The sequence below is a fragment of the Muntiacus reevesi genome, chromosome 3, assembly GCF_963930625.1.
Source record: "Muntiacus reevesi chromosome 3, mMunRee1.1, whole genome shotgun sequence".
NCBI classification, from domain to species: Eukaryota; Metazoa; Chordata; class Mammalia; order Artiodactyla; family Cervidae; genus Muntiacus; species Muntiacus reevesi.
The window spans coordinates 61,872,831-61,884,459 of record NC_089251.1 but is presented as its reverse complement, the minus strand read 5'-3'; positions in this window follow the sequence as shown (position 1 = coordinate 61,884,459).

Genomic DNA, 11,629 nt, shown 5'->3' with positions numbered 1-11,629 from the left:
TGAGGCACAGGGAATCTATCCCTTGCTGGCAGTCAGTAATGGCTAGGAGGGTCAGTATTCCTGACGAGGGACTGGTTTACCATGTTCTGAAGGTGCAACATGAAATGAATTAAAATCTTGCTTGGGTTTATTAGCTCTTCAATAGAAAAGACTTTCTTTCTTGACTAGAAAATACACCCTTATATCTAGCCATGTTTTTTGTAACTAATTAGACCAGGAAGGAGATTCCATATCATTTGAAACTCATCTCTCATATCAGAAAATAATTTAATGCTCATCATCCACTGAAGGTTGGTCGGTAAAGGCTAACACATGTTTTGAAAATCATTGTTAAGATAAAACAGTCAAATTTAATTTCTATCCATTAGAAATGTCTAATAAGTAGTCATAAATCTTAAATTGAGAGGACTCTCAAGAGAATATTTCCTTGTGTCTCATAGTCATGCAGGTAAAATGCTATTATTCTCCATTTCAACTATCATTATTTAATAACACTGTGTTTCAGGCATTGTGCTAGGCTCTGGAGCACAGAACACAAACCCTACTTCCTAGCAACTTTAGGTTCAACATTTTACAGATGAGGAATTTGATATGCCTCATGTGTTGAAAAGAATCTTGCCCAAACACAGATAGCCAATCTATGATAGAGAAAATGATAGAACTGATGCTTCTTGCAAATAAATAGCCTACAGCTTCTTTGTGCATGTGTGCTCAGTTGCTTCAGCCATGTCTGACTCTTTGCAACCCCATGGATGGTAGCCCACCACGCTCCTCTGTCCATGGGATTCTCCAGGCAAGAAGACTACAGTGGGTGGCCATGCCCTCCTCCGGGGGATCTTCCTGATCCAGGATACAAACCTGTGTCTCCTGTATTGTAGGCAGATTGTTTAATGCTGTGCCACCAGGGAAGCTTCACAAAACCAAATAATACTTTATACAAACCAAATAATACTTATATTAACTGACATTGGTATAAGAAAGCTTTTAAATGGAGTTTTAAGACATTAAATTAAAATTAATCTAAATGTTCACCTATTGTGTATGTATCATGCAAAAATAAACTCAAAATGGATTAAAGATCTAAATGTAAGACCAGAAACTATAAAACTCCTAGAGGAGAACATAGGTAAGACACTCTCCGACATAAATCACAGCAAGATCTTCTATGACCCACCTCCCAGAATATTGGAAATAAAAGCAAAAATAAACAAATGGGACCTAATGAAACTTAAAAGCTTTTACACAACAAAGGAAACTATAAGTAAGGTGAAAAGACAGCCCTCAGATTGGGAGAAAATAATAGCAAATGAAGAAACAGACAAAGGATTAATCTCAAAAGTATACAAGCAACTCCTGGAATAGCAATAGTTTTTAACATTGAAATAGCCCTGCTTATGTTCCAGATATGTTCTTAATTCCTTGTATTTATTAAATAACTTGCTTCTCATAGCAACCTGATGTAATAGACTTATTAAACCCATTTTATGGAGGAAAAAACCCTATAGCACTAAGTTTATAAGTAATTTGTCCCAAATAAAAGATCTCATCATTGGCAGAAGAGTATCTAATATCCTGGCTCTTAATGACTCTGTTGTCTAGACTCAGGAAGGTGATCATTGATGTTACAAAGTCAAAGTACTTTAAGATCATGAATGCAAAATAAGACTTTTCTGTGCTACATGCTCCCTGTTTTCAAGAATTTTTGAGAAATCTGTTTTAAATTCCTACTAATTAGAAGACCTTGTTTCTTGACTATGTCTCCCCAAAAAGGTTATATTTGAGTGTACTAGTTCCCATTTCTCTGTGAAAATGGATACCTTTTTAAGCATTTAATGTTCTTACATTCCATTTCTACATTTAGTTATTCATAAATTTCTTGTTGAACTTATAGATTTTCTAAGTACCTTATAATACTACACAGTCCTCCAGATCCTAACATTAGATTACCTCTGGATTAAAAGCATTTTAAAAACAGAGATGTATTATTTGTTCTATATTTTAAAAATATCCATGTCTTAGTATTTATTTACCCATATTATATTTCTCTGAAATAAAATTAATAATTTTCACCTTGGTTTTCCATACTTTGTAATGATTCCACCAGGAAAGGGATGGGCTCATAAATCTACAATAAAATAGAAACATTTCACCAGGGAAATATTTTATTTCCTTTTTTATCTCCTGTAGTCATATCTCTCATGAAAATGAACTTCACACTTCACCTGCCTATTCCCTGCGACTTCTGTAACAAAGAAAGGGAAGGAGAGAAAGGAAAAAAGGAAGGGAGAGTGTAAGGTAGGGAGTGAGGGAGGAAGGAAGGAAAAAAGACAGGAGAAAGGAAGAAAGGAAAGGAGGGAGGAAGGAAGGAAGAAGGAAGAAATTCTTTGGGAGATATGCAAGTGTCACATCAAGCTCTAGATTGTGATTTGGTCCTGAAAACTGAAATTTATAATAGCATATACTCTCTGTGGTTGCAGTTTAAAAATAGAAACATATTTTCAATTTCTCAAAGAAGAATGTAGATTCTTTCTGACAATGCAGTAACACAGGCATTTATATCCTATATAATTCAGTGCCCAATACATAGTAGGAAGTCAATGTTCTCTGGCTGGTTTGCTTGGTATACTACCATTGGCAATAAGTCATTACACAGAAGAGCTAATATTTGCTCTTAGTCTGTGGATATCACTGCAGCATTAGCAGCATCAAGAATCTTGGTCTTCAGTCTCTAGTTATACTTAAGGTTGGCTTTGAGACATTATCAGCTCATATATTCTATCTGAATAGTTAAACCATTGTGTATATAGAAAGAAACTGCTATATATCCTACTGCAACATGAAAAGTAACACTCAAATTTTTATTTAAAAATGATTAGCTTTATATACAAAATTTGGAAAATACATGTATCAAAAACAAGCATTTGTACCTCATCATGAAGAATTTAGTAGTAAATTTCTTTGGAAAATTGAGTGTTAAATTTGGGAAATACATGTATCAAAAAGCAACCATTTGTGCCTCATTATGAAGAACTCAGTGGTAAATTTCTTGGGAAAACTGAGTATGATACAAAATTAAAAGTGTGTTCTTTAGGAGAACCACAAATATAGGGAAGGCCACTGTGAACAGAGACTACTAGTTATCCCTCAATAAGTATGCGCCCCTTTTCTTATACTTAAAAGTTCAAATTTGTTTCCATTTCTGGTCTGGCCGAATAAACTTCTACTAGTTGACCTTCTCAGAGATAACAACTATAAACTACCGACAAAATAGACAATGACTCAAATGCACTGGAGATTGAACAAAGCAGGTGGATGCTGAAGGGAGATACATTATGAGAAGAGAAAGTCAAGTTGATTTGCCAATTTTTATGGCTCTTAGAGTGAGGGCATGCCACAGCTGCACTGAGTAAAGCACTTAAAACTCAAATACGAAACCTACAGACTTTCTGCCACAAAGGGACAGAGGGAAGAGTTTGAGGCAAATGCAGTGACTGAAATGTAGTAGTCCCTCTGAGAAGAGGGAAACAAAGAGAATAAACTTCAATTTCTGTGCATAAACTCTGCCCAGACCTCTGGCTCTGCTCTGAGCCATGCATGGGCAGAATAGAATCCAGCAAAATATTAAAGAACTGGAGTTGGATTTGACCTACAACTCAAGAGACAAAATTTTTGGTTTGAATCCCACCAACTTATTTTTCTCCAAAACAAACAAAAAATCATCTCTCTGGAGGAATATAAGGGAATCCAATGTCTTCATAACAAAATACTTAAAATGTTCAGAAATATTTATAAATACTTCAAAATTTTTTGACATCCAAAGATCCAGGAAACTAATACCCCCTCTTAATTCGTGTAACTCTATGGCTGATTCACATCAATGTATGACAAAACCCACTGGGAAAAAATAAATAAATAAATAAATAAAAAAGAAAGAAAGAAAAAAAAATCATAAAAAAAAAAAGATAGAAGACAATACCCCCTCTTAAGATAGAAGACAATCCATGAAAACCAACCTTTTGATGGCCAGGGTGCTGGGACAGACAATGACAATTATGCACAGTGAGGTAGAGAACAATATGCTTATAATTAATGAAAAGATAGAGTATCTTAGCAGAGATATTAAAACTTAAAAAGGAACCATATAGAAGTTGCAGAGCTAAAAAACTATGGTATATAAAATAAAAATGTAATCCGTGGGCTTAATAGAAGAATGGAGACAACCAAGGAGAGCTGAATGTACAGACAGGTCAACAGAAATTATTCAGCCTGGGAAACCAAGAGAATAAAAATTTAAGAAGTAACCAGACTCAGGGGCAGGTAATGTAATAACAAAAGGTCAAATATATATGCAATTGAGTCCTAGGAGAAAAGAATGGGCTAGAAAAACTATTTGTAGAAATAATGGGTGAAAAGTTCCAAAGTTGGGTAAAAGACACAAACTTTCAGAATCAAAACCTTAAGGAATCACAAACAGAATAAGTAAGAAAAAAAAAACTGTGCATAGGTACATCAAAAACAAAATATGGAAAACCAAAGATAAGTCATCTTGGACTGTGAAAAAGGTTAACATCCTTGATATGGCAAAGTGGCACCAGTGGTAAAGAATCTGCCTGCAATGAAGGAGACATAAGAGATATGGGTTTGATCCTTGGGTCAGAAAGATCCTCTGGAGGAGGAAATAGCAATCCGGTCCAGAATTCTTGCCTAGGAAATCCCATGGACAGAGGAGACTGGGAGGCTACAGTCCATGGGTTTGCAAAGAGTTGGACACAACTGTGAGCATGCACACACACCTGCAAGGTGAAAGATGGAAAGGAACATGGATTTTCTTAAACACAGAGTACTATTCTGGCTTCCAGAATGGTACTTGTGATGGTACATAAGATGACCTTATGAAGTTCCGACCCCAGAATGCTGTATGGGACAGAAATGGATTTATATCTTTTTAACTTGAAAAAAATGAAATTTTAATTTGTTTCTTTTGATCCTCTGATCATGCAGCTAAGCCTGTATCAACATCAATACAGTATGTATCTACCTTAAAACATCTTGGATCAGTGTCAGGGCATACTACACACAGGGCAGAAAGCAAAACATAAACTCAGAAGTCTCATAAAGGAGTAATTAGAATTTTTTTAAAAATTCAACTTTTAATAAGCTATGAGTTTATTAGAGGAATCAAAGTGCTCTTTGCTTTGGCATTTTTCACAAGCTTAATGTGAGTAATGCTTTGTTCAAGAGCTCAGAGAAGTTTTCAATCAATTGCCTTCAAAAAATAACAAAGAAAGAAATTCATAAACATAATTCAAGAGGCCTACCAATATTTTCCATTTTCCTCCCATCCTGGTATCATTATACATTAAAGCCAGTGGTAATTCACCATTTCTCAGTTGTTCTCATCTAACTTCTCTCCAAGGTCTAGGCTTGCCCTGCAATTTTCTTGGGCCTCTATCTCTTTTGACTAGACAAGAAAGTCTCATTATGTCAGCATGTATGGGATGAGGCGTGGTTCTTCACTCTGTGTTGGTGCAGAACTGTCATTCCCTCATGGGACAGTAAATCATCACATGTTCTTCTGCACGTCTGAGTGGACTGGCCCCATCCTCACAAGGTTTTCAACTCTGCTCCCAACTCTCTCCAGGGTTGAGAGAGTTCCCATCTAATGATATTGCCCTGTGGGGGATCAGGTACCTCTTGTGTATGTTTTTAGTACTTGTTTTTTTAAGAATATAAATGACCCAATATTTTTCTAAACATTAACAAAGACACCTTTATGTATCTGACTCTAAAGTTTGTCTATACACTGTCTAATATATAGATGTATATATAGCTCTATTTCTATGTTAGACAAAGTGTTTAGAAAACAAACTATTCATTTAAAGCAAGACCTTAAAGTAAAACACTTCATTAAGCTGCTTTAGTTGGCTAACTATCTATTGGTGAATGTTTCTCCAGGTTTATCATTCTTGTTAGTTGCCTCTATTAAGGATGGCCTGCCAGCTCTCACATGGCTCTCACATGGCTTCTTTGCCAGCAGCTTTCAATGCTCTCATGATCAATACTTTAGAGCTAAACACCAGGCCAATTTGGTATCCGGGTTTTCCCACTAAACAGTGCTGCCCACCCAATACCTCCTGTGAATATGTGTGTGAGGAAGCAGGCCTTTTCTCTCTGAGTCTATTTAGCACTTGATTCCGATTTAAATTAAACACAAACAAGAAGATGGAAGCCACCCAGCTTCCTTCACTCCCATACTTGTATTGTGACCAAGCAGGGATATTGGGGCACTTTGCAAGCTGTAGCATCTTCTCTCCTGTGTTACCTCTATAAAATCACTATGACCCAGTTTCTGTGGCCTTCTCAAACTCAGAGCTCTGGCTGACCTCAAGAGTCATCTCATTTGTGTTAAGGCACTCTACTTTTCAACCCATGCTTATTGTTTTAGTCAACAAGTAGCACTACATTTAAAGGATCAATCACTTTAAAAAAAATAAATATAGAGTTAACTTAATGTATTTTGGACAAGTAAAGGATAGGTCTTTATCCTTATATCCTTTATCCTTCCTTGTATAGCATAGGGAATTCTACTCAATACTCTGTAATGGCCTATATATGAAAACAATCTAAAAATGAGTGGATACATGTATATGTATAACCGATTCATTTTGCTGTACCCCAGAAAGGAATACAACATTGTAAACCAAATATACGCCAATAAAAATTAAATAAAAAGAATGTGTCTTCATCAATAGGTGACTAATCTCATGAGATTTTTGTTCTGGAAATTTCTTAAGTCATTTCGTAGAACAAGCTTGTAACCTGGTTACTGAAGATGCATGACTGAAAATTAAAAGCAGAGACTAAATTGCTAAAGGGAAATACAGAATATGCAAGAGTCTTCTGATAGGAGGCTCTGGTAAAATAAGTCCATGTACAAGGTACCTGGGTTATTCTAGGTGTAGAGCAGAACCCAGTACAGAAGAATTTATCAGAAAAAATTGCTGTTCTAAAATCTAAGAGCAGAGCAAACAAGGTGGTATCAGGAAAGGACTTTAGCAGTAGCAAGGAGTGACCATTTGGATCCTGTAAGAAGAAAGGTCTACAGAGACCATACACAACTGTGTTCCTAAGACTTCTTCCACCACTGAGGAGTCACCACAGATGGGGGTTTCAGATGACCAGTGCTTAGAAATATGATGATTACCTATCAGAACAAAGTCAGAGTTAATACAAGAGAGACTTGATGTCGAGTCCCAGAAAGCGGAATGGATGCTTCTTGACAACTTCATTCCTATAGTGTGGACTCGACCAAGAATTGGTAATAGTGAGTCTACAATCTGAATCCAAGATGACGCCTGGAGGAACAAGATGTCTACACACAAGGTTTGATGGACATCTTCACAACAATCTTGGTCAGAATATTTCTGAAGGCCATTATGTATGCACAATAGATAGGAAGGATGAAAGTTTGTTCTCATTAGCCTTATGTGAAACTTGTGATGACTTTGCTTCTGATCTTTTCTTCAAATATTTATTGTAAAGGCAAGTAGTTACTAACTTTCTACTACTCCATGCAATGAAGTGTTTTAAGAGCTGAGGGTGATACAACTATATACAGTGGTCTCCTCTATTAAAGGTATAAAATACATATGAAATAAAGACAATTAACCACATTGCATGCATGTTCAACTCTTTGTGACCCTATGAACTGTAGCTTGCCAGGCTCCTCTGACCATGGGATTCTCCAGGAAAGAATACAGGAGTGCGTTGCTGCACCCTCCGCCCCGACCCATGGATTGAACCCACATCTCCTGCATTACAGGTGGATTCATTACCCCTGAGCCTCCGGGGAAGCCTATTAACCACATTGTGAGATTTAAAAGTAAGTTTCAAATAAGATATCCAGATTAATCCTATTAGAATTTCAAAGAAAGAACCTTTTTGAGCCCAGGTGGACACGGGCAGAGACGGCTAAAGAAATAACTTGTGTCTCAAAGGAGCAACAGGAATTTCGAAGTTGAAGATTAGGAGAGATGTTCCCTTAAAGGCAAGGAATGTACTGTTATTGTTACAGGTTGAATTGTTCCCTGCCCCCAATAAAATTCATTCGTTTAAGTCCTAACTCCCAGTTCCTCAGAATATGACTTTATTTGGAAATAAAGTTGTGAGAGATGCAATTGGTTTAGATGAAGTCATATTGGAGTAGAATGGACACCTAATCCAATATGGCTGGTGTCATATTATAAAATGGGAAATTTGACTACAGACATATAGCCATAGAAAAAATACAACATAAAAATTGGAGTTAGGCTGTTACAGGGCAAGGATGCAAGGAGAAAGTCCTGGAACAGATCCTTTCCCAGTGCTTTCAAAGGGAGCCTGGCCCTGCCAACATCTTCATCTCAGACGTTTAGGCTCCAGAACTGTGAGACAATAAACTCATGTTGTTTAAGCCACTCAGTCTGTGGTACAGCAGCCATAGGAAACCGATACAATGATCAGAAACACAGAGGAAAGAAGGTACAGGGTGGATTCTGGGAAATGCTAAGTCCATAGACACTACTTTTAAAGAGACAAGGGTAACAGGCCCACCTTCCTTGTCTTCCTATGTCTCCTTGACATACAAGGATGTATATTGTCATTCTGCTTATTTAACTTCTATGCAGAGTACATCATGTAACATGCTGGACTGGGTAAATCAAAAGCTGGAATCAAGATTGCCAGGAGAAATATCAATAACCTCAGATATGCAGATAATACCACTCAAATGGTAGACAGTGAAAAGGAACTAAAGAGCCTCTTGATGAGGATGGAAGAAGAGAGTGAAAAAATTGGCTTAAAACTGAATATTCAAAAAGCTAAGATCATGGCATATGGTTCCATCACTTCATGGCACATAGAGGGGCAAAATGTGGAAGCAGTGACATTTTATTTTCTTGGGTTCCAAAGTCAATGCAGACGATGACTGCAGCCATGAAATTGAAAGATGCTTGCTCCTTGGAAGGAAAGCTATTACAAACCTGGTCAGTGTATTAAAAAGCAGAGACATTACTTTGCCAACAAAAGTCCATATAGTCAAAGTCATGGTTTTTCCAGTGGCCATGTATGGATATTAGAGTTGGACCATAAAGAAGGCTGAGTGCAAAAGAGTTGATGCTTTTAGATTATGATGCTGGAGAAAATGTTTGAGAGTCTCTTGGACTGCAAGGAGATCAAACCAATCAATCCTAAAAGTAGTTAATGTTGAATATTCATTGGAAGGACTGGTGCTTAAGCTGAAGCTCCAATACTTTGGCTACCTGATGTGAACAGCCGGTTCATTGGAAAAGATCCTGATCCTGGGAAAGATTGAAGGCAAGAGAAGGAGCGGCAGAGGATGAGTTGGTTAGATAGCATCAGTGACTCAATGGACAAGAATTTGAACAAACCCTGGGAGATAGTGGAGGACAGAGTAGCCTGGCATGCTGCAGTCCATGGGGTCGTAAAGAGTTGGACACAACTTAGAGACTGGACAATAACAACATAGATACTAATAACATCTAACATTTTCACAATGCTTATCCTGTGCTTCATGTGCATTTTTCATTTGATCTTCACACCCACTCTGTAAGGTAAGCTCTACTATCATCCCATTTTATGGATAGGAGACAAAATTTCAGACTAGTTAAGGATTGTCAAAGGCCACACGGCCAGAAAAGTAGAGGGCTTACTAAGATAGATATTTAAAGAGATGGGGAGCCGAAGTGGGACAGGGTGTTATGCATCTTTCAATCTTTGTCATTGATACATTTCTCTGTACCAGACACAAATCATAGACTAACAAAAGTACCTGCTGAGGAAAATATAGCAAGCATGTTTTATACATAGAAAAGACCAATAAAATGGTGCTGAAATTCTCTCATCCTAACAATGAGAACTAACATCCAAAAGAAATCACAAATTTGTACCAGGGCAAATCAATAGTGTGGAGTTATCACTAGGGACCATGCCTGTGACTCTCAGCCCGGTGTCTCTTCACACTATCACTTACCTGTATAAACAGTGGTGACCAAGGAGGCCCCTGGACCATGTGCTCAGTCTCCTCTGGCTTTCCTTTTAAGGGAGATCAGCAGAGTTACCACTGGCTGGAACTGCGCCCCCCCACCCTGCCCCCACACCCCACCAGGTCCAGATAGGAGATTTGCAGTTGGTGGTGCCCTACTGTGGATTTTATACCCACTCTGTGTTTGGACAGAAAGAAAAATGATACCTCTTCTCTGAATTGACACATCATTCTTTCCCAAGCATGCAAAGTGCTCTTGCCAGCCCCTCTTGGTAAATATTTACCTTGAATCATCACAGGCCTGAAACATCAGCTGTCCAGAGAAAACAGGATGGTGATTTTGGACATTTGGAATCTGGAACCTGTGATGAATAGAAATACAACCTTGTATGCTGTCAGAGGCTCTGGCCTGCCAAGGGAAAATGTACTTTATACAGCCACAAGCTTGACCTCCGAGAGCCTTAAAAGGCCTCACATACTCAAAGGTGCATTACTGGGCCTTACACTAATTCATCATGATAGCTAAAGTGGTCTGTGTAAACCACAGGAGATCTGAGTCCCCTGGGCATCCAAGAGTCAGCATTAATTGCTTCAAGTTTAGCATAGGGAACCATAAGTGAACATAGGGTAAAGACTATTTGCATATTGCTTGCAATAAAGCTTAGAAATGGTTCCAGATGTCCCAGCTAAAACCTTCTCCCCAAAAGTTTATCCCAGGCTGGGAGCCAGCCCAGGCCAATCTAATGGAAGTTCTACTCAGCCTTTCTCTTCTGAATTTTGAGTCAGAGTTTGCAGGTTGCAACAAAAATCCTCAAGGCAAATTTTTATTCTGAGCAGACTGAATATAATTTATTAATTCACTTTTGAAATAACAATTGCAGTTGGGAGGGATCAGCTGAAAGCCTTAATTACATTAGAAAATATGCCTCACTGTTGTCTGCCCCCACCCAGGGTACAGAACACATAATTATCATAATTTTCAAATTGTATCATTATTATTTGAAAAATCTGATGGACAGCAGACTCTATCGACTTAGCTACTTTGAAGCAGTGGCCGAGACACATTTGAACGTTCGAATAAGATGATTCCCCCACTTGCTTATTAAGGCTCTGAAATGGTTGCGCATCTACCGGCCGTCTCCAGCCTCAGATGCTATTTGTCCAGCAGAGCTGGCTTCCCGGCCCCTCTCTCCTTTGTGTCGAGAGGAAAATGCTCAGGTGTGCTGTTGCCGGAGTGATTAGGCCAGCCGGGAAGTCTCCTTGGACAGGAGGTTGGAACGCCTCTGGGATCACGGCCTCTCATCCTTGTTAAATGACTGTGAGCGCGTGTGTGTCTGTGTGCGCGCTGCCACATGCACACCTGCCTAGAGGGAAGAGGTTTGTTTTCATTTTTAAAGGCCCAGAGTGTTTTTAAAGAGAAAGTGGAACATTTCCAGATATGAAGTTGGCGGTCTGTGTTAAGCAGCCAGGGTGCCGGGCGGACAGCCTAACTGTGATCATTGGCTTTGTTATCAACTCCCCGCGTCTTTAGAGTGCCTCTGTCTCCCGGTCTCTATCAGACACCACAGGCCACGCAGACCCTCCCTC